At 44.5% G+C, this 23,923-nt stretch overlaps 2 long non-coding RNA genes across 3 annotated transcripts in view; both read right to left on the bottom strand.

Annotated features, from left to right (window-relative positions):
• Positions 1-10,903, bottom strand: part of LOC307214513 — a 214,102-nt gene extending 203,199 nt beyond the window's left edge. Inside the window, exons 1-2 of the long non-coding RNA XR_013838175.1 lie at positions 10,790-10,903; positions 9,068-10,369 (exon numbers count right to left, since the gene is read on the bottom strand). This is a non-coding gene — a long non-coding RNA (uncharacterized lncRNA). The remainder of the gene's footprint in view (positions 1-9,067; positions 10,370-10,789) is intronic.
• Positions 10,904-16,305: 5,402 nt separating this feature from the next.
• On the bottom strand, positions 16,306-23,509 carry LOC307214456. 2 transcript variants are annotated; one of them, XR_013838111.1, is made up of 4 exons: positions 22,946-23,509; positions 17,592-17,617; positions 17,302-17,363; positions 16,306-16,559 (listed from the first exon to the last, which is right to left on the bottom strand). It is a non-coding gene; the product is annotated as an uncharacterized lncRNA (long non-coding RNA). The 2 variants fall into 2 exon arrangements; XR_013838112.1 differs by lacking the exon at positions 16,306-16,559 and having other exon boundaries at positions 17,135-17,363.
• Positions 23,510-23,923: the final 414 nt, after the last annotated feature.

Genomic DNA, 23,923 nt, shown 5'->3' with positions numbered 1-23,923 from the left:
TTTCCCCTCATGCAGGCATATTTGTCAACCTTGGTTGGTTGGGGAATTTCAATGCAAAATTTGGATCAGTGCGAATTTTAGTTCTTCGGTTCTCACATTGTTTCAGAAAGTGTGGATATGGTAGCTTCACCTTTAAAATGCCAGTTATTTAACAGCAGCAACTGTTCGAGAAATTCCTTTCTTCTTCCTAAATTATGCTGCCGATATTAAATCCTTCATAGGTGAGGGAACCAAGAATGGATTTTTGTCTGTCAGGATTATAAACTCCGTTCAGGTAGTGAATACAAATTGCTGGCTTGAGCATGTACTAAGATCCAAATAAAAAAAAAATTAGCTTTAAAAGATTATATAGTGAGAGGGTCAGGGTGGGAGTCCTTGACAGATATCAAAGGGTGTCTGAGGGTATTATGGTGTCCAAAATCACCACATTGGAAACCCAGATCTAAGCAGAGGAGTCAGCATGTAATTAACATTAAGTTAACAGAAAGTGCTATGTCTAATTGTTGTTGTTGTTTAGTCGTTTAGTCGTGTCCGACTCTTCATGACCCCATGGACCAGAGCATGACAGGCACTCCTGTCTTCCACTGCCTCCCGCAGTTTGGTCAAACTCATGCTGGTAGCTTCGAGAACACTATCCAACCATATCCAGGTTCATGGTTCTTACATTCCAGGTTCCTATGCAATATTTTTCTTTACAGCATTGGACTTTCCTTTCGCTTCCAGGCATATTCGCAACTGAGCAACCTTTCGGCTTTGGCCCAGCCAGTTCATCAGCTCTGAATCTACTTGCACTTGTCCTCTGCTCTTCCTCAGTAGCATGTTGGATGCCTTCCGACCTGAGGGGCTCATCTTCCAGCGTCATAACTTTTATATGTCTGTTGTCTTTGTCCATGGAGTTTTCTTGGCAGGGATACTGGAGTGGCTTGCCGGTTCCTCCTCCAGGTGGATCACGTTTGGTCAAAACTCTCCACTATGGGTGGCCCTGCTCGGCATAGTTCATAGCTTCTCTGAGTTCTTCAAGCCCCTTCGCCACAGCAAGGCAGTGATCCATGAAGGGGATGTCTAATTAGGTGTGTCCAATTTCTCTCCTTTTCTCAGCAGATTGTAATGGAGACAGAGTCAGGTGTGGACCAAGGGCTCCTGAATTCGAACTCCACCACAGTCATGTTGAACTGCTCTCATGAGATTACCCCACCAAGTGGGATTCCCGTAAACATCTTGTTTGTCACCATGAGAACAGGACGCTGGGCCATTGGCCTAATCCAACAAGCTCTTTTCGTATTCTTGTGATCTCAGGCCAGTCTCTATCACTCAGCCTAAGTTACTTCACAGAGCTGTTGTAAAGATTAAAAGGAGGGAGGATAATTCTACATACATCATATCACAGCTGGTCCCAGAAGTACCCACATCTGACTGACTCCGTTTCGTGACATCTGAAAGAAGTCTTTGAGGTCTAGGGATGAGAGGAGACACTGGTGACATGATGGGGTTGTGAGATGGCAGCTGTAAAGGATGCTGGGGCCCGGAGCTCAACATTTACGAAGTGATGGGTACCGTCTTCTGAATTTTTCACTTGACTGAACCACATATTAGAAAGCTAAAAGCAGATGTAGCTGTGGCCAAAACCATACAAAACTCAGCTGAGTTTAGCTCTGAGGAAAGGAAACTTGAAGCGGTGGGTGTATTTCTGTTTTGTGGTTCCCCTTCACAGGAAACACAAAGAGTACACAAAGGACTGTAAAAATCTACTTTTAGCTTATCCTGTCTGTGTTTGATGTGCGTGAAACTCGATGGTGGAGAGGGGAAATTTTCCATTCCCTGCGATGATGATAGCATGTACAACTCACACCTGTATATTTATGGTAAAAAACTAGAACTAGCCAAATAACTGTCAGTTTTCATCCCTATTGTGTTATTTGAAGAGTGGCTGCATATGTGCTTCTTCCCTCATCAGTTAGGGCCTCTGTACAATTCAGGTGTCTAAATTTGAGCTGTATGCTTGAAGTTTCTTAAAAATATACATCTTAAAGATGTAAGGCATGACAAACAAAGGTCTGAAAATGCAAATATCATATAGGTAAATACAGAAGCAGATTTATTTCTGAGCACACATACACACACACCCCAAAAAACACCCTATTTGTAATTAAACAGTGGCACTATGTTGTGTTCTGTTTTTATAGTATACTGCAATGTGTTGTTATGAGTTCATGGGGAAAGACTCCCCATAATCCCTGTACTTAGTAAAAATTAGAATTAATCAAGGTTTGATTAAACTGTGAGAAACAGTGAGCCCCTCTGTATTTAGTTTATGCTAGCAACCCATTCCAACTTGGAATAGCCGCTAAGATGGGCCATTAGCAGGGGCCAAAGGCCTGTGATGGCCTATCGAGGAAACCATCAGAGGGCAAAACTGCCAGGCAAGGAGGAGAATGGCTCCTTCTCTAGCTGTGTATGTTAGTGGGCAGGGCAAGAAAAAGGTTAAGATTTCAGTGCTGGGTGATGCAGGCTGAATGAATAGTGGCGCTTTGCTAGAGGTTCAAATAGCAGGCCAGAAAGGGGTCCAGCAGAACTCTTGATGGGCTGGCTGGAGCAGGGTAGAAGAAAGGGACAGGAAGTATGGCTGCTTCCTCTGTTTGTAGACCTAAGCCTGCTGCTCCTAAATAATCATCTTGAGATGTGAATGCTGTGAACCTTCTCTTCATTGTAAATTCAGGTTGTATATGTCTAAATAAACCATATATCATAAAGACACTGCAGTCTACCCTGTGCCCGGTGTTCAAAAGAAACACAAACTCTGGGTAAGTGGCTGGAATGTTTTGTGCACTGCTCATTGGAGATAAGGGTGGCGTGTAACAGTATTTATTATTTTAAATGTGTTTTGACTTGCTTGGAGACCTTTGAGTAACAAGCAACTAACAAAGAATAAGAATAAGAATAGCAATAATAATAATACAAAATGACAACATAACCAAATCACGGGGTACAATTCAGCCAAAGTTCAAAACTTTTCTGTCCCATTGGTTTCAGCGGGAAAGGTTTGCAGCCTTCCAATTCGAATCAACGGTGCTTCAAAGCAGCTGGATCATGCCCAAGGTGATTCATCCACGATACCTAACAGCATGAGGTGGAAGTCCTTTGTGATGTCCACATTATGACCAAATGCCAGGACTGTACTAACAGCCCAGCCCCCCTTCAGGGATAATCCAGACCCTCTCTGTGAATGTTCAGCTTTTGGTTGAAAAAGCAAATGCCTAGACCATAGCTGCATGTGGCCCTCAATTTCACTTTTTGTGGCCCTTGGCTTAATTTTGAAATCAATCTGCAGTTCTCATCCCTGGAAAGAATAATTTGTTGCTACTTTTTGGGTTGGAGAGAGAGAGAGAGAGAGAGAGAGAGAGAGAGAGAGAGAGAGAAGCAGTGTTAGAAAATGAGAGAAAGAAGAGGCAGAAGAAACAGAGAATGGGTTGGTCCTTTTTCCCAGTTTTGACTGAGGCACCACTCACTGCTACACCTGTAATGCTAGTGATCTCTAGAGAAATGTGGCCTGTGACCCACTCCCTCAAAAATGTCCGCCCATGTCCTCGGCCTTTTGCTTGTGGAAAAACACAGAACACTGCTTTTTTTGGTGTTCTATTCAGTGGCTCACTAAGAAGTATGCTTGCTCCTGCCATCAGACATTCTGGCCAATGGTACAAAGGCAAGCACCAGGCACTGTATGGATTGTAGAGTAATGGGAATAAAGGAAGCTGAATAATATAGAGTCAGAACCTCAGTCCATCTACAGTGGTACCTTGGGTTACGTACTTAATTAGTTCCAGAGGTCTGTTCTTAACCTGAAACTGTTCTCAACCTGAAGCACCACTTTAGCTAATGGGGCCTCCTGCTGCTGCCGCACCACTGGAGCACGATTTCTGTTCTCATCTTGAAGCAAAGTTCTTAACCCGAGGTGTAGCCTTTTTAAGCTTTGCCCTCGGGTGGGAAGAGCAGGGAAATGGGAGTCAAGCAGACACTCAAGGAATAATTTCAGAGAAAAAGCTTTATTTCTACCATCCGGGCTTGGTAGAAGCAGCTAGTGTGATAAATTCACGAACAAGCACAAGCACAGCCATTTGCACAGAGCATATATTCCCCTCCAGTTCCTTCCCCTTTCTCCCTCCTCAGGAGCCCTGCCCCATGATGAGTTTCCTGAGCATGAACAGAAAGCTCCTGTCTTGAGACTCTTGACACCCTTCCCAGAAAAGGGGGTAGAGAGACCAAGGGGGTTGAGGAGCCTTGCATTTCAGCGTGTCCAAGATGAGTTGCAACCGAATGAGATAAGAGTAAGTTCTGTTCTTTTAGCAAGGTCAACTAGGCTGGGAAGCGAAAAAGCATTGTTCTTTTTCAGCTACCTTTCTTACAGCAGAGCAAATGAGCAAATGCTTAGCTAATGCCTTTTAGCTACTTGAGAAGCTAAACTTCTCAAAGCTACTTTGAGAATTTTTGAGGCTTGAGGGCTAGTGGGGGGGTGACTTCGGGCCTAGGTGGGGCACCTGTCCTCACCTCCTTCAGAGGTACTATTTCTGGGTTAGCGGAGTCTGTAACCTGAAGCGTATGTAACCCGAGGTACCACTGTACTTCCATATTGGCTACTCTGACTGGAGGCAACATTCTAGAACAGAGTTTCCCAAATTGAGTCTCCAGCTGTTTTTGGGCTACAACTCCCATCACCCCTAACTCACAAGACCAGTGGTCAGGGATGATGGGAATGGTAGTCTGACAACAGCTGGAGACCCAAGTTTGGGAAGCAGTGCTCTAGTCTAGAGCAGCCTTTCTCAACCTGTGGGTCCCCAGATGTTGTTGAACTACAACTCCCATCACCCCTAGCTAGCAAAGCCAGAGCTCAGGGGTGATGGGAGTTGTAGTCCAACAACACCTGGGGACCCACAGGTTGAGAACCACTGCTCTAGAGCTTCAAAAGGAAGCCAGTCCCATCCTAATGTGGAAATGCCAGAGATTGAACTATGGACCTTCTGTATGCAAAGCAGATGCTCTATGATTGAGTTATGGCCCTTAGGAAGAGATACTCTTCTTGATGCATCATGTTCAAAATGCAGGTCCTGGGGAGGCGGGAGGCTTTCTCAGATTCCTCTTAGGGCCCGAAAGTTGTTGATTGGTCTGGGCAAAGAGGCAGGGAAGCAAGGAGGGCAGGTATTGAAAGGCAATGCCTGTAGCAATTAACTTCATGACCATCTCTTATCTGCTAACAAGCCAATAGATAGATAGATGATAGATAGATGATAGATAGATGATATAGATAGATAGATAGATGATAGATAGATAGATAGATAGATAGATAGATAGACAGATGATAGATAGATAGATAGATATTGATGATGATAATAATAATAATAATAATAATAATAATAATAATAATTTATTTATATCCCATCCTCCCTAGCTGAAGCCGGGCTCAGGGCGGCTAACAACAATAAAATAATACAACATTCTAAAATCATTTCATTATAAAATTAATTCATCTCAAATTGATGGCAACCATTGGGCTAGAGTTCTGTGAAGATTGCCAAAGGAGGATGTCACGCTGTGCCCTGGCCAAAGGCCTGATGGAACAACTCTCTCTTGCAGGCCTTGCGGAAAGATGTCAAGTCCCAATAGATAGATAGATAGATAGATAGATAGATAGAGTGGTACCTCGGGTTAAGAACTTAATTCGTTCTGGAGGTCCGTTCTTAACCTGAAACTGTTCTTAACCTGAAGCACCACTTTAGCTAATGGGGCCTCCTGCTGCCGGAGCACGATTTCTGTTCTCATCCTGAAGCAAAGTTCTTAACCAGAGGTACTATTTCTGGGTTGGCGGCATCTGTAAACTGAAGTGTATGTAACCTGAAGCGTATGTAACCCGAGGTACCACTGTAGATAGATGATGATGATGATGATAGATGATAGATATAGATAGATAGATGATAGATAGATAGATAGATAGATAGATAGATAGATGATAGATAGATAGATGATAGATGATAGATAGATGATAGATAGATAAATGATAGATGATAGATAGATAGATAGATAGATAGATGATAGATAGATAGATAGATGATAGATAGATAGATAGATAGATAGATAGATAGATAGATAGATGATAGATAGATAGAGATTAGATAGATAGATAGATAGATAGATAGATAGATAGATAGATAGATAACAGATATTGTGTCTTGGTATCTAACATGGCTGCAGAATATAATACAGACTGGGGCCTTGCAAATGAGGAGAGAGGGCCATTCAAGTTAGACAGGCTCTTTCCCCAAGGCTTCTATGGGTCAAACTGTATAGAATTTATTCTGGGGGTGCGAATTTGCCCCCCTCCTTGGACGCTGCTGCCAGGGGTGCCTGCAAATCCTTCTCTCTCTGTCAGCCGTCCACCTTCAGGCAGTTTCCTGCCTCTGCAGTTGAGATCTGCCAGTGCCTGCCTTTCAAGTGTCAACACTCCCCCCCTTGGCTAGGCCAGCCAAACGCTTGTTAATGAGAAATAGCAGCTGGGTAGAGGTGAACAACTGAGAATTATAAAGGCATGCTGCTGGTGCAGGAAGCAATGCCTTTTGGATCTTTTCAGCACTCCAAAAGCATTCGAATCAAAGAAGGTATGTTGCATTCATTAATGGGGGAAGAAAATCCCAGTTTCCCATGCAACGGTAGGCTAAACTAGACATCTCACAGAGGATGCTTAGAAGAAACCTCCCTAGCACTTTGGGGTAAAGTTTTGTTTTCAAACTGAAAAGTAGCCTTGGAGGCTGGAAGCAGGAGTAGACGACCAGGGGAGTGGAACTGCTTAACCCTTTCTTTTCTGTTTAGTTGTCTACTCAGATCCGCTCTCCCCACTGCTTTCATATCCATTTCGAAAATGATTGTTGGTCCCCAAATAATAATAATAATAATAATTTATTTTTTATACCCCACCCATCTGGCTGGGCTTCCCCAGCCACTCTGGGCAGCTTCCCAAAAAAAATTAAAATACCATAATACATCAAGCATTAAAAGCTTCCATAAACAGGGCTGCCTTCAGATGTCTTCTAAAAGTCTGGTAGTTGTTTTTTCTCTTTGACATCTGGTGGGAGGGCGTTCCACAGGGAGGGCACCACTACCGAGAAGGCCCTCTGCCTGGTTCCCTGTAACTTGGCTTCTTGCAGTGAGGGAACCGCCAGAAGGCCCTCGGTGCTGGACCTCAGTGTCCAGGTAGAATGATGGGGGTGGAGACACTCCTTCAGATATACTGGACCAAGGCCTGAAGAGCAGGTTGGGTGGAGCAATTTACAAATGGCCATTGTTTGAATTGGACTCAGGTCATACTTGGAGGCCCACTGTATGAGACAGGATGTTCTAGATGAGTTTTTGGTCTAAAGCAGCAGGGCTAATCTTATATTTTTGTTATTTTTGTTATTTTTCAGGGGGGGAAGCATATAGGTGGTGCTGTGGTCTAAACCACTGAGCCTCTTTGGGCTTGCTGATCGGAAGGTCGGCAGTTCAAATCTGCACAATGGGGTGAGCTCCCAGCTCTTGCCAACCTAGCAGTTTGAAAGCATGCCAGTGCGAGTAGATAAATAGGTACCACTGCAGCAGTAAGGTAAACAGTGTTTCCGTGTGCTCTGGTTTCTGTCATGGTGTTCCGTTGTGCCAGAAGTGGTTTAGTCATGCTGGCCACATGAACCGGAAAGCTATCTGTGGACAAACACCAGCTCCTTCAGCCTGAAAGCAAAATGAGCACTACAACCCCATAGTCACCTTTGACTGGACTTAACCATCCAGGGGTCCTTTCCCTTTTACCTTATACACCTTGATATCACTTGGATTATGATGGCCAATTTAGTATAACACTGAAGGTCCACGTATTGAATACGATTTATCTTTCTATACAGTGGTACCTCAGGTTAAGTACTTAATTCGTTCCGGAGGTCTGTTCTTAACCTGAAACTGTTCTTAACCTGAAGCACCACTTTAGCTAATGAGGCCTCCCATTGCCGCCGCTGCACAATTTCTCTTCTCATCCTGAAGCAAAGTTCTTAACCTGAAGCACTATTTCTGGGTTAGCGGAGTCTGTAACCTGAAGCGTATGTAACCTGAAGCATATGTAACCTGAGGTACCACTGTACTAGATTCTCATTCTGGACATAAAATGTTGTTTAGCTGTATACAGATTCATTTTCTAACACAACGGGAACTTCAGACATTGTTGGACTGCACTCCCTTCATTCTTGACCACTGGCCACACTGTTTGGGGTTGGACAGGAGTTGGAGTCCAACAACGTATGGAAAACGACAGGTTCCGCAGCCCTATTCTAATAGATAGAACCTTCCTTAAATAGCAACCCAAGTTTTGGCTATTATCAAGATGTTCTCGAGCTGAAATGTAAGTTCACATAAACTCTAACCTCCTGCTTCCTTTATTTCAACAACCCATGGGTCTGCCGCCATCATGTCTAGTTAGAGTTAGACCTTTACAGCTCAGTCATATTCTTACTCATAAGTAAGGCCCACTATATTCAATGGAGCTCTCTCCCATGTCATTGTGGCTAGGATTAAAGCAGAGACAGGGGTCATGTGGCCCTCCAAATCTTGATAGACTCCAACTCTCACTGCTCTCAGCCACATCTGGAGGGCTATGGGTTTCCCATCCCTGTATTACAGATTTAGGCCAGCATTACATAGATAACTTTGCTTGTAAAATAATTCATCTAAATACCCTGTTCTTTTAAAGGCAATATACTTATCTGAGTTACTCATACACTTACGTCTTTTGTTAAAATAGTTGAGGGGAGGGCTTCAGGTCTTTTAAAAGTGTTTTTTCTGAATTCTCTAATCCGGGACAGAAGTTGCGTTTTATAGTGGAAGAGCATTTCTTGTTCAAACATTTCAAAGTCCAGTCCAGTCCATTCCTTCAACATTATTGCCTCCCACTGGACTACCGTTTAGTTGAAGGAGCATCGGAATAGGAACGAGACACTTGCAGACTTCAGAGCTCAAATGTTCACTGGGGACACAAACTGATGGAAGAGTATCTGACAGAAACACCCCACATGAGCAATGTAGATGGCTGCTTATACCACACAAAACCTGCTAACCATTTCCTAACAAGCAGTTTTTGTTAAACCAAGCAGTTAAACCAAATTTAACCAACCAACAGACTTGGGGAATCACTTCAAGTTGGAGGAAATTGGCTGAGCCGTTTCAGAACTGTGTAACACACACAAAATTGGACCCAGGCAGCCGACAATTTGTTGCTTGTGTATGCCATTGTGTTGGCTGTGCATGTTTCATCTTTTGATCATTGATGTTGCTCAAGCAGTAAAATTGCAGCAACCAACCATCACTCTTCTTAAGTTCATTGTTCATCAAAGTGTTGCTCAAGAACCCTTGACAGGTGGTTCTCATTAACTTCAATGAGAACCCAATGCATGCACCAGAAGAACAAATTTGGTCTCCAGGCTCTGCCAGCCTAAATATATATTCTTTGGTAGGGGCGGTTTGAGAGAGCAAGAGCGTTTTGTTAAAATATGTTGAAAAAGACATGCTGGCAACGTTTTTAGAGAACACATCTATCTGTCGGTGGAACAGTGTAGCTGGAAGATGTTTAAATGTACGTCCACACAGAATGGTTTAATTTAAGCTGAAGAATTTAGTGGTCATCAGTTTGGAACACTCTCCCTGATGAATGAGTACCAGGGAGATTCAAAAAGACAGTGCACATAAATTTCACGGATTCGGGAAAAGAACAAAGAGTTCAAGGAGAAGGTGTTGGAGGGAGACTCAGGTGGTGTCAAGCTGAAGGAAATGTATTCTCCTGTTTTCTTTCAAAGAGAGATCTAGCAGCCATAACAAAAAGAGAGGGAATGCTATAAAAAGTAGGGGGGGGGTGTTTCTACTATTGAAATACAGTGTACCTCTGGTTAAGAACTTAATTCGTTCTGGAGGTCCATTCTTAACCTGAAACTGTTCTTAACCTGAGGTACCACTTTAGCTAATGGGGCCTCCTGCTGCCACTGCACCGCTGCTGCATGATTTCTGTTCTCATCCTGAAGCAAATTTCTTAAACCAAGGTACTATTTCTGGGTTAGCGGAGTCTGTAACCTGAAGCGTATGTAACCTGAGGTACCACTGTACTGTTGACTTCTCTTTCTTTTCCTCTCTCCCAACCTGGGCCCCAATCAACCTCCTAGGACAATGTACAATATATTTTAGAAAGCTGTTTATCTAAGGTATCATAACTGTTTTTTTCATTATGGTCCCTGCGATCAAGGATCAGCTTTGGGATAAAGTTTTGATATGACTGGACACCCACTTGAACCAAGATGGCAGACTGATCCTTTCTAACCTGCATTGATATTTTGGTTTCTTAGATTTCCTGTGCATCGCTGGTTAAAGGTAAAGGTAAAGGTACCCCTGCCCGTACGGGCCAGTCTTGACAGACTCTGGGGTTGTGCGCCCATCTCACTTAAGAGGCCAGGGGCCAGCGCTGTCCGGAGACACTTCCGGGTCACGTGGCCAGCGTGACATCGCTGCTTTGGCGAGCCAGAGCCGCACACGGAAACGCCGTTTACCTTCCCGCTGGTAAGCGGTCCCTATTTATCTACTTGCACCCGGAGGTGCTTTCGAACTGCTAGGTTGGCAGGCGCTGGGACCGAGCAGCGGGAGCACACCCCGCCGCAGGGATTCGAACCGCCGACCTTTCGATCGGCAAGCCCTAGGCGCTGAGGTTTTAACCCACAGCGCCACCTGCGTCCCACATTCTAACCTGCATTGATATTTTGGTTTCTTAGATTTCCTGTGCATCGCTGGTTCGGCAGCTGCAAGTATGTTACAATTCTAGGTAGACGATCACATGATTTGTTCTTTCATTGCAAGTCCATATCCGATATATAAATCCAATAAATTGAGCTGTTTCAAGTTTTGTGCTTTTCATTTTTTTCTACAAGGCATCTGTTTTTGAAAATCGAAGTCAGGAATTGGGGGGTGGGGGAGCAGTGCAAGCAGTTAGTCTTGCCTAGTCACAAAATAGCCTCAAATTGGAAAAGCCACAGTAAGCCTCAGACTTCCATCCTCCCTTATTTCCTTCCCTTGCTCAGCTGTGGCTGTAAGGAGGTGATTGGAAGCTTTTGATTCCATTTTAGATTAAGCACAATTGAGCACTGCATTCAAGTCCTAAATTCCGATTAATCTTAACATGGCATAGGCAAACTCAGCCCTCCAGATGTTTTGGGACTACAACTCCCATCATCCCTAGCTAACAGGACCAGTGGTCAGGGATGGTGGGAGTTGTAGTCCCAGAACATCTGGAGGACCGAGTTTGCCTATGCCTGATCTCAACTGTGGGTAGTCTAAACAAGCCAGCCTTCATAGTTTGAGGTCGCCTTGTGTCCATTAACCATAGTTTAAACTAGCCACAGTTTGTTGAGGTTCAGATGTCAGAACAAGCTACGGATTTCCAAAGCAGTTCCTGAAGTCCCACTTGCAGAGACACCAGAAGAGAAGCATGGACAGACAGACAGATCAATCTATCAAACTTCTGTGCTATCAAGTTCTCCCTTTTTGTGTGTTCAGGACCATGTTGCTCGTGAATTTGATACAGGTGTACCTTCCAAATAGGAAGCTGCAAAGTAGTATTCCTTTGGGTGGAAAATATGCAAGAGTTATTTATTACACTGATATATTTATTATATCACAATCCCTCTTGCTGTCTTACTGTCTGCTTTGAGTGCCAAAGTGTCTGTTATTTCATAGAGTTTCCATACTTTCACTTTTGAGAAAGTTGTCAGCTGTTCAAAGTCAGAATTTTCACTGCCCCTCTTTATCACAGCTGAGCCAAAAGGCATTTTCTCCAGATTATTTGTACGCTGAATATAAGAGCAACCCAAGAGCACCAGTGTTAAGGCATCAGGTATGTAGATATCATACAATTCACATTATCATTTCAATATTATGTTGACCTGGGCTGCATCTACATAGCTATAAAAAAATGCTCTGGAAATGCTCGGGGAGGGGGGGGGAGAGACTGTTTTAAAGCTCACAATGGAAAATTTCATAGAGTTCTGGTTTCAGCTCTACAGCGCCATCTGGTGTCACGGTGTTATAACATATTTATAACGTTTTATTTTTACTAATGTAGCTGAGTCCCTGAGCTCTGTTCATAAGTTACTCATGTCTAGGACATAATTGTGTGGAGTGTGGAGCAAGGTCATGCTTTTAGTCCTGCTTCCAGGGTCTCATCTCCCCCCCTTTCAACAACAGATGTGGCTGTCCATCATTTGACACCTTCCTCTGGTGGATCAGGCAGGGACACTGTTAGTTTTCTGTCTTCTCTCTAGGCCACTCAGCAGAATAACAGCCAGAGCAAAGGAAACTCTTTCACCCCAACACCACAACCATTTGCAAACATAATTTCACAGTAAGACAAATTTCCATTTTTACCAAATTACAAAATTTTGTCCAAAAAGGGGGCTCTCTAAGGTATCTAAATGTTGGAGGTGCAATAGGGATACTGCTTCTCTAAAACATATGGTTTTTTTCATTGTCCTATGTTAAAGGATTTTTGGCAGAAGGTAACTGAAACCATCAACAGAACTGTATGCAACAACCTTACATTTACAGAGCAAAATATCCTCTTGAATTATGTACCCATAATGTGCCCTTATCACAGCAACAAGACTGATACTGATGAACTGGAAATAAAAATAAAAATGCGGCTCCCTTCTATAATTGGATTGAAGACTCATACAAACTCGCAACATATGAACAACTTGCATATAAACGCTGACTTGCCATGGACAAATATTTGGAATCCATTCTTACAAATACTGTGATAGGTTAAGATCTGGTGAAGTACAATAATTGTAAAATATACAGTTTTGGGTGTGTGTGTGTCCCTATTTTCCCTTCTATGTGTGTTCAGTTTCTCTTTTTCTTTTTCTCTCTCTTATTTACGTCTCACCATGTTTTGTTGTTGTTTAGTCATTTAGTCGTTTCTGACTCTTTATGACCCCAAGGACTAGAGCACGCCAGGCACTCATGTCTTCCACTGCCTCCCGCAGTTTGGTCAAACTCATGCTGGTAGCTTCGAGAACACTATCCAACCATCTCATCCTCTGTTGTCCCCTTCTCCTTGTGCCCTCCATCTTTCCCAACATCAGGGTCTTTTCCAGGGAGTCTTCTCTTCTCATGAGGTGGCCAAAGTATTGGAGCCTCAGCTTCACAATCTGTCCTTCCAGTGAGCACTCAGGGCTGATTTCCTTACGAATGGATAGGTTTGAGCTTCTTGCAGGCCATGGGACTCTCAAGAGTCTCCTCCAGCACCATAATTCAAAACACCAATTCTTTGGCAATCAACCTTCTTTATGGTCCAGCTCTCACTTCCATACATCACTACTGGGAAAACCATAGCTTTAACTATACAGACCTCTGTTGGCAAGGTGATATCTCTGCTGGCAAGATGCTATCTAGGTTTGTCATTGCTTTTCTCCCAAGAAGCAGGCGTCTTTTAATTTCGTGACTGCTGTCACCATCTGCAGTGATCATGGAGCCCAAGAAAGTAAAATCTCTCGCTGCCTCCATTTCTTCCCTTTCTATTTGCCAGGAGGTGATGGGACCAGTGGCCATGATCTTCATTTTCTTGATGTTGAGCTTCAGACCATATTTTGCGCTCTCCTCTTTCACCCTCATTAAAAGGTTCTTTAATTCCTCTTCACTTTCTGCCATCAAGGTTCTGTCATCTGCATATCTGAGGTTGTTGATATTTCTTCCGGCAATCTTAATTCCGGCTTGGGATTCATCCAGTCCAGCCTTTTGCGAAAGGCTGGACTCACCATGTTTAGTGCACATATAATTATGTACTTTTTGAATTTTCAGTAAAGATGTTTGAAAAAAGGGGGGGGGGAGATTACAAATTTCCATTTTTACCAGATGCTGCTGAAGGACATACCTGATATCTGGGATGCATCAGAGGACAGGTGAGTTTTCTCACCTGTCCCTCCTGGCAAGCAGTCAGCAACGACTTCACTGCTAGGTCAGGTAAGAGGGTCGCCCACGACTGGACTGTCTCCTGCTGCCCTGTTGTTGCTATGAAAAGCACCACCTATTTATTCCTGCATATCAAACTGTGCCAGGGAAGAACAGGCTGGCTGGCAACTCCATATATGAGATACCTTCCACTTTAATGGGACACTAAAAAAAACTGCTTCAAAATGAAGAGGAAATGTACTATAATTTTGCCTCGTGTGCATTAATCCTGTTAAGTAGGGCCTCTTAAGGCCTGGTGGAATTGCACTTTTATCAATGAGGGTACTATGTGACTTTTTTTTTTTTTTACAAATTCCACTGCTGTAGGAAAACGTCTGTTTGCTTTAAAGGCTAGATTAAGTTAAGGGTGCCCCCCGCCCTGCTTTGCACAGACAGAAATCACCATATTTAGGAAAATAAAAGTTGGCATAGTAGAACTATGGAACCACAACAGTTTTTAAAATATTCAAAAAGTTGAAGTATCTCAGAAACTATTCTTTTAAATATGGGCTTCATTATTCCATGCTGCCGGGCTACCTACAGCTGGAGGAAAGATGTCCAAGGCAGAGTGGATGGTTCTCAGTGATCATAAGCGGTTTTCCAAAATAAACATGGAATTCGTTTTGTGCCTCCTTCCCAGATTAGAATTTCAATGTGCAAACACATTCCAGGGATTTGCCGTGAAATAAGGCTCTCTTCTTAAATGCCAGGAAGCCAGTCAACAAGCAGAGTCAAGAACTATCCACAATTTCATTCCACACGGCTTCCTTGGGAGCAATTTAGTGGTCCTCATTTATGGACACATAGGTAACTCAATTTTGAAGATGTCTGCTGTTTATTATAATATTATAATATATTACATTTATAGGCCACTGTAGCCATGAGCACTAAGGACACTTTCTCTCTCTCTCTTTCTGTAAAGGGACCCCTGACCATTAGGTCCAGTCATGACTGACTCTGGAGTTGCAGTGCTCATCTCGCTTTATTGGCTGAGGTAGCTGGCGTACAGCTTCCGGGTCATGTGGTCAGCATGACTAAGCCACTTCTGGCGAACCAGAGCAGCGCACGGAAACGCCGTTTACCTTTCCACTGGAGCAGTACCTATTTATCTACTTGCACTTTGACGTGCTTTCGAACTGCTAGGTTGGCAGGAGCAGGGACTGAGCAACAGGAGCTCACCCCAACGCAGGGATTCGAACCGCCGACCTTCTGATCGTCAAGCCCTAGGCTCTGTGGTTTAACCCACAGCGCCACCCATGTCCCCTGCTGCACTCCAATAGAACTACACAAATAGAATAACATTCTGTTAGGATGGAGGAATCTATCAGATTTTGGTGTCTCTCACTTTCATATTTTTCCAAACTTACATTCAGTTCTCCACATTTCCATTGTTAAAAAAACTGCTTTTGAAAATTCACCAGCATTTTAGTTTGAATTTCTCCACATACACACATTTCTCTACGTCGTTTAGCCCTAAACGGCTTTGTCCCAGTATACCTGAAGGAGTGTCTCCACCCCCATCGGCCACTGAGGTCCACGTCCGAGGGCCTTCTGGCAGTTCCCACATTGCGAGAAGTGAGGTTACAGAGAACCAGGCAAATGGCCTTCTCCGTAGTGGCACCTGCCCTGTGGAATGCCCTCCCATTAGATATGAAACAGATAAACAACTATGGTTTTTTAAAAAGACATCTGTTCAGGGAAGTTTGTCGTGTTTGATGTTGCATTGTGTTTTTACTGTTTCTTGTTGGGAGCCACCCAGAGTGGCTGGGGCATCCCAGTCAGATGGGCAGCATAATAAAACAACAACAACAACAACAATTTATTACTAATGCATATATATTGCCAACCATTCCCCCTAAGAATATTTTTGCATGTTGTTTTCAGGGACCCATACATGTTTACGCATATTTTTCCTTAGTATATGCTGGGTTCTTGGTGTGTTTTTTTATATCCGCAATATTTGGGTTGGAGAATTGCATCGCAAACCTTCGAAGACCTGCAAATTTTTAAAGGAGAGCAGTATTTTGCATTGTGTATTGTTTCAGGAAGTGTGAATTAGGTTGCTTTGCCCAAAAATGTGAACCACGCCAAATCTCTACCCCCCATCCCTCTATCCCATGTCTGCTCAGTTTATTTATGAGATTTCGAAGGGGAGCTGGTCCACAGCTTTTGGAAAATTCAAGAGCCCAATGCCTGCCACTGAAGTTGGCATCTTTTGAGCAGCTTGATAAGTGGTGCATTCCATTGCCTTCATGCTGCCATGAAGAATTGACACACTGGATCTGTTCTCGAAACTGTAGTCGCAATCCAGACCTGGCTCTGGAAGAATCTCCTTGTTTTCCCTCTTCTTTTTTTAATTAGCCCAAACTGTGGAGTTCAGAAAGGCTAAATAAATGTAGTATTTTAATGGCAGTGGAACAGCTGCAGAGGCAGACACAGTCGTTCATACATACGCATAACCTCCTGACCACGTCTGCCAAAAGGCTGTAAACAGGTGCACCCAGAGGCCGAAGCTGTTTTTTAAAAAATAAAAATAAAAACTGTGACACTAATTTCATTGTCCGCAGAGAGCTTTACAATTAACTATGTGTTAGGACACCATAAAGGAATCCAGACACATATGGTCAGCTGGAATTCCAAGCCCCCTTTCCTCTCTCTCTCTCTCCCTCTCTCTTTTTTTCTTCCGTTCCCTCCCCTCACCTCCCAAAACTAAGCTGCAATTCCACTCATCAATACTGAGCTCTTTCATACTGTGGGGGGGGGGAACCCTGTTGTTGTTTTCAAGTAAGTTGTTTTCTGCATGACTGTACATTTGAAACACACGCTTTCCCTCACAGCGCCTCCCTCGGCCAATAAAGCGAGACGAGCGCCGCAACCCCAGAGTCGGCCACGACTGGACCTAATGATCAGGGGTCCCTTTACCTTTACTACCCTGGGAACAGTCTTTTACCCTCACAGAACTACGGTTCCCAGGATGCTTTGGGAACAGTGGAGTGTGGTGAAAATTTTCATAGGGGGACAGTTTTGGCCAGAGACACCAATTTGTGAGGAAGATTGGAGGGCCATTGCATGCATGAGCATCATGCCTTCTTCCCCAAGCTGGGCGGAAGCTTCCCAGTCTTTGGGAAGGAGGCACCAGGGGGACATGTAGGTTACTAGCCCAGTCCCCCTAGTCTACTGAACACACATAACTGTTTGGAAAAGACATGTTTTAAGCTCATGGGGTGTGTCTGGCTGTGAGAGTAGGGTACTTACATCATAGAAATCTGTCCTCCATTTGAAGAGCCAGCAGAGGACCATCCTTTATTTGAAGTCTTCTGCTGAAGAGCTGTACAGTGGTACCTCAGGTTAAGTACTTAATTCATTCCGGAGGTCCGTTCTTAACCTGAAACTGTTCGTAACCTGAAGCACCACTTTAGCTAATGGAGCCTCCCACTGCCACTGTGCTGCTGGAGCACAATTTCTGTTCTCATCCTGAAGCAAAGTTCTTAACCTGAGGTACTATTTCTGGGTTAGCGGAGTCTGTAACCTGAAGCGTATGTAACCCAAGGTACCACTGTAGTGTCCAAGTCTGTTTTAAAAAAGAAAGAAGCATAATAAGAGACAACAGGGGCCTTGAAATTTTCAGCCAGCAAGATCTGGGCCGTAGACTGAGCAGGCACAGGCCACAGTTGCCATCTTCCCTAGTGGTGTGCTGAAAATTTATCCTGTGGTTTCTCCACTCCTTCACCCCAAGCAACCATTCTTCAACAAATAATGAGAAAAGAAATTGCATTACAAATCTATCAAAGGCTAGATAAACTTTCAATGAATTCGCATGAGCGGGGAGCAAGGTTGTTGTCATGCCTACAGAAAAGTCGAACCGAGAACATCATGGGATTTTCAGGAAACATGGGTACCCCAAAAGTTTGCAGAGTGAACATGAATATGTACCACGAAGCATGTGAACAGCTGCCCTAAAAAGGGCCAGTGGGCAGTAGTTTATTACATTGTTGAAGGCATGGCTGTTTGCTGTGGCCGTCTGCATGTTGATGAACTCTACCAGGCCCAGCAAGCTTGGTCAATGGTCAGGGATTGTGGGAGCAACATCTGGAGGGATACAGGTTTGCACGAGGAAAAGGCAGTCGACAGCTTGAATCAGTATTTGATTCCTTTTGCATGCGTGCGAAGCAAAATGCAGCTAAACTGGGCTCACCTTGTGATTGAAGGACCTGCTGGGAACACAGGTAAAATTGTCACGTCTGCTTCCATCCTGCCTTTAGTCACAACTGTAACAGTTCCATAAAAGTTAATTCCCTTTGTAAATAAAGAAGTTCGGGGAACTTGTGTCCTTGTGAGACAAAATTTCAATCAGATGTTAAGAACATTTACCAAATAGGAAAAGGTAAGATATTTTTTAATATTAAAAAAATCACATTATTGGATATGTTTTTGGTTTGAGGTCAACAATCTTTAACTGGGTTCCAGAGGAGATGTCCCACTTAACTTTGCCCTGATTCACTCTATTTTTTTTTTTGGTGGGGGATCTTTCATTTCCTGGTGTGTTTCCCCCCAGTCTCCAGACATTTTCTCCTTGCCGGATAAGGTATGTGCCTGCAGTATCTCAAAATGGATTTAGAGAGTGCTTTTAATAGAATTCAATTTATAATCTTCAGTTTCAATTGTTTTGTGTAAAGTATCCTAGCCATGCCATTGGATTATGGCCAAGAAGATGTGATCTTCTTTATAGTTGAATCCCAAAAGTTCCAAAAACGTTTTGATGTGGGGGGGGGGGGAGATGGTTGGGGGGGTGACTAGATGCTGGCCCACTGTCATCTCTGATAAAAGATGGGATACCACATGTGCTTAATACTGGATCCAGAGCAGGAAGCAAAGTATCCGATGAGGTAGATGAAAAAATGCCAGTAACGGATATCTGGAATATGCATCTGTCAAAATGGAAAAAAAATATTTGCCATTGGGCAGAAGTTCTTTCAATGCTCAGTAATTCAGATGCCTAAAACTTTCTGTCTTGGATGTCTGAGGCTTCAGTTGATTCACCTCAAAAATGTAATGAAAAATTCAGACCGACGAAGCTACTCTCTCGCCAGCACATTTATGAACAAAACCATACTTTCTTCCTTAATCTCACCCCCCCCCTCAAACCAAGGAATGCATTATTTGCAAATGTTTACATAGCAGAGGCTGCTCCATTAGACTGAATTGCCCCACCAACCTCAGTCTCTCCTCAGCCAGCCCCCACCTGACAGAATTCTTACATCCAGCCCAGGAGGCATTGCTGCTGTCAATTTCTGCTTCCTTAGTGTCAGAGTTGCACTTAGTGTCAGAACTCAGTTTGGGGGGAAATGGTGGCAAAAATGTCCATCATTGGTTCTTGCTCCACCCTGTGTTAATCACTCTGCCTTCCACCCTGACAGTACCAATAGTCACTAAATATTGCTGTGTTTAGACCAGGGTTTCCCAAACTTGGGTCACCAGCTGCTTTAGGACTACAAATCCCATCATCTCAAGCTAGCAGGACCAGTGGTTAGAGGTGATGGGAACTGTAGTCCAAAAACAGCTGGAGACCCAAGTTTGGGAAACCCTGATTTAGACTATAAAGAGGTTTTTGTTTTTGTTTTTGAAATGGAATTAAAGGAAGAAAGCAAAAGGAATAAATCATCACAACATTCCAATAGCATGGTGCAAAGCAGCACAGGTATAAACGCAGGTGTGACATTCATTCAGAGGAGCAGGGTGAAACCAGGTGTCAGCATGCTGTCAGCGGCTCCCAGCTGGTTGCCCAGGAAAGTATAAAGACAAGGGGAAGTTTATTACCGTCCTTTTTTACTTCAATCTTTACACAGAGAGGCTATAGAACCCAGCCTCTTGGATAAGGGCATTGTCCCATGTGAATCTCCACACACACCCATCTCTCCCACTTCCTTTTTCGTCATCATCATCATCTCTACAGCTGCTGCTATGTGCCCTCTGTCTTTGAGCTCTTTGCTCTCCTACTTTTAAGGCTCGCCAGGTTCTGGGAGATGGAGGGTCTGGAATGCTTTCTAATGACAACTTGTCAGTCGGGTCTTGTTCTGGCTCTCCCATGATTTCCCAGCTTTTCCCCTCATCTGCCTCAAGGCTGTGACCTCCCTCAAACCCCTGTTGTAAAACTACACTTCCTCCTCCCTGGAAGGGTCAGGAAAGGGAGGCGGTCTCCATCACTCCTCCTCTGTCCAGTCCCGGACATCAGGGTGGCCTTCTCCAAGCAGTATCATGAAGCGGGTGGGCATGGCAGAAGGAATTGAACTGGTGTCTGAATGGTGCAACAAGACATATTAAAATGTTTGCTTTATCTGTGACTTAAAAAAACACACACACCAAATTTGCCATCACTATACACACGTAGCCAGGAGTAATCAGTTAGACTTCCCTATGTTTGCATTTATACCTTCATGTTACGGAATGTCCTGAACCTAAAGGTAAAGGTAAAGAGACCCCTGACCATTAGGTCCAGTCGTGACCGACTCTGGGGTTGCGGCGCTCATCTCGCTTTATTGGCCGAGGGAGCCGGTGTACAGCTTCCAGGTCATGTGGCCATCATGACTAAGCCGCTTCTGGCGAACCAGAGCAGCACACAGAAACGCCGTTTACCTTCCCACCGGAGCGGTACCTATTTATCTACTTGCACTTTGACGTGCTTTCGAACTGCTAGGTGGGTAGGAGCTGGGACTGAGCAACGGGAGCTCACCCCCTTGCGGGGATTCAAACTGCCGACCTTCTGATCAACAAGTCGTACGCTCTGTGGTTTAACCCACAGAGCCACCCGCGTCCCTACCTAGTAGCAAACAAGTATGCCAAGTCCCCAGTCCAGGGTCAATCCACGTGTCCAAAGTCCAAACCTAAGCACAGTCCTGCAGAGCTCCTGGAGCATCCAAGCTGAGGTCCATCAACATGGGTAGTTGAGCAGACCCAGCACCTCAGCTCTGTTGCCCTTTTGTATCTTGCATGATGATTGCAGCATCTGGGCTTGAGGAGGCAGGTGACCCTCACCTGTTCCAAGCCTACTCCAGCTGAGGAATCACACACCTCCCAGAGCTAGCGAGCCCCACCTGGCCAACTAGTGAGCTGGGCTGTGGGCCCTTACCTGCCTCAGCCTCCTGGATCACCCAGCCTGCTGCTCCTCAGAGCCCACCACATTGATGGAGACAAGGGCCGCTATAGCTCTGGTGACCCGTCCTGCCACTCTGGTTCCTCCGGCTCCTGACCCCCATCCCCTCGTCATCCTCCATCACCCCATGAGTACTTCCTACACCAACCACTCCTTCCCCATCCCCAGTTTGCCCCAGTCCTGACTACACACCTCTCTGGGATGGTCTTCCCCATTGTCCTGCCAGTTCATGACACTGGAGGTCTTTACTAGCATACTCTGGAGTCTTCAGACCCAGTCCAGTTGTTCTGGGTGGCCCAGAGGAAAGCTGCTTGGCTCCATTTTTAACATATTAAGAGCATATGAAGCACAGTCCTAGATGTGTCTAAGGAGAGGGATTGTGTGTGTGTGTGGGAACCGAACTTGATTCTCTGCGATTTGGTGAGAATTGGGAACATTGCTGTAATCTTTTGAGTACCACTTCAGTTCCAGGGTGTAAACCACAAGACCACACTTCCATTTTGGTTCCAAAGCAAAAGATTGTCATCCAATTGAATGAAATACCACATGGCATTAAAGTCAGGCTGTTTCGCTGGCCTGCTTTCCCTCCTCTTACTAACTCAAGGCGGGGGAGCAAGGGAAGGAGGTGAGATTTCCAATTTGCACGACGATGGCTCCCAGTCATTGGATAAATTATAACACATGCTGTGGTCGGGACACAAAAAGCCCTCTGGAATTATGCATTCCACTTGGGGAAGATATTGTGATAGCAAACATTAAAATATATGACTGCACAGATATTTGTGGTGAATTGTTATATAAACTTTTTCCCCCGGTGCCAGAAATAGAGTAGCTAAACTGTTCTCAACAGCAGTGGCGATATCTTTTGACAATGTGATACTCTGGGAGCAAAAACTGAAAGACGGTAATGAGAAAGAGGAAAATATGCACCACTTCAATTGTATATATTTGAATACGATCCTCTCTTGTGCCAGAGGTCTTAGACTGATGTATTTGAGAGATTGCTAGACTCTCTCCTAGAGCCATTGGCAGGGTTGGACTTTGGTATTTCAATTTTCAGCGGTGCCCTGTGCAAGGCCAAAATTTGTCCATGCCCCCACCCTACTTCTCGCCTTCTGTTCTGTTCAATTCACTATGTCATAACTTTGATGCCCTGCAGCGCCCCCTAGACTCAGCACCTGGTGTGATGGAACTGGACCCACTGTTCTAAATCCACCTAGGATTCATCCCTAGGACCAGGCGTGCCCTGCATGTCTCGGAGCAGAAAGCCAAATAGAGACAGAGGGATTCCCTTAGCAGCAGCCGCAGGTGGCAGGAGGGCTAGGAAGTAGCTGCCAGGGGGTTGGAGCAGCACTCTGAACAACGTTGGCTCCAACTTGAGAGTGTACATTCCATGTCTTCCTGTGTTTCTGTGGATTAAAATAAGGAAACTGAAAGAAGCTCTCTGCATCTCTGACTTCACTAGGCAGTTAGCCAGTGAGCTGTTGATGGCGCCCCTGACAATAGGGTCATATACAAGCAAGCAAACAAATGAATGAATGAATGAATGAATGAATGAATGAATGCTCTTCCATGCAGAATGGAGAGAATATCCATCTTCAGGTATGCCACCACCTCTCCCTATTCTATAAGGCCTTCAGGTGGGCAGAAAAGACTTTTAAAAAGAAAAAATCAGATTGCATTTTAAAAATAAACGCTGTGCATCTATTGCTTTTTTACAAGTATTTAATTGATCTAAACCACACCTACATTTTAGGTTCCAAGCAGTGTTTTGCAGTGGTTTTATGGTTTATCTCTTCTCTCCAACTCAGAACTGCCTCTTTCCTTTCAGCCAGCCTGTCCTTTCGTGACATCAGGACCTGAGCACAAGAAGAGCCCTCTCTCCTCCATCAGTTTCCAGGAACTGGAAGAAATCTAGTGGGATGGAAGAATAGGGGAAGCCCACTCCCCCAGCCATAGGCTGCCCACCTGTGCTTTAGAGCATCTGAACCAACAACAACAACAACAATAAAAATAGCAATAATCTGAGGCCCTTCTTTGAATGCCTCCTCCGCTAGAGGTCTAGAGGACGGCAACGTGAGACGAGGTCTTTCCTGCAGTGGCTCCCCATTTGTGGAATGCCCTCCCCAGTGAGGCTCACCTGGTGCCTTCATTACATATCATTAAAGGGTGAAGGTAAAGGGACCCCTGACCATTAGGTCCAGTCGCGGACAACTCTGGGGTTGCGGCGCTCATCTCGCTTTATTGGCCGAGGGAGCCAGTGTACAGCTTCTGGGTCATGTGGCCAGCATGACTAAGCCGCTTCTGGCGAACCAGAGCAGCACATGGAAACACCGTTTACCTTCCCACCGGAGCAGTACCTATTTATCTACTTGCACTTGACATGCTTTTGAACTGCTAGGTTGGCTGGAGCAGGGACTGAGCAATGGGAGCTCACCCCGTTGCAGGGATTCGAACCACCAACCTTCTGATCGGCAAGCCCTAGGCTCTGTGGTTTAGACCACAGCGCCACCCACGTCCTTGTTTACATATCATTAGGTGCCAGGCAAAAACATTCTCCCAGGCCTTTGGCTCATTAAACAATCTATGGCCCCACTATGGTGGGGTACTGTTTTCTTTTATTACAAGGTGTGTATTTTTGTGTTTTTATATTGCAAGCTGTCTTGGGATCCTTGGATGAAGAGCAGTATAGAATTTTAATAATAATACCGGTGGTAATAATAATAA

The sequence above is a fragment of the Podarcis cretensis genome, assembly GCF_951804945.1.
Source record: "Podarcis cretensis genome assembly, chromosome: 4".
Taxonomy (NCBI): domain Eukaryota; kingdom Metazoa; phylum Chordata; class Lepidosauria; order Squamata; family Lacertidae; genus Podarcis; species Podarcis cretensis.
The sequence above is the reverse complement of the archived record's forward strand: the minus strand, read 5'-3'. Positions and strand labels throughout refer to the sequence as shown.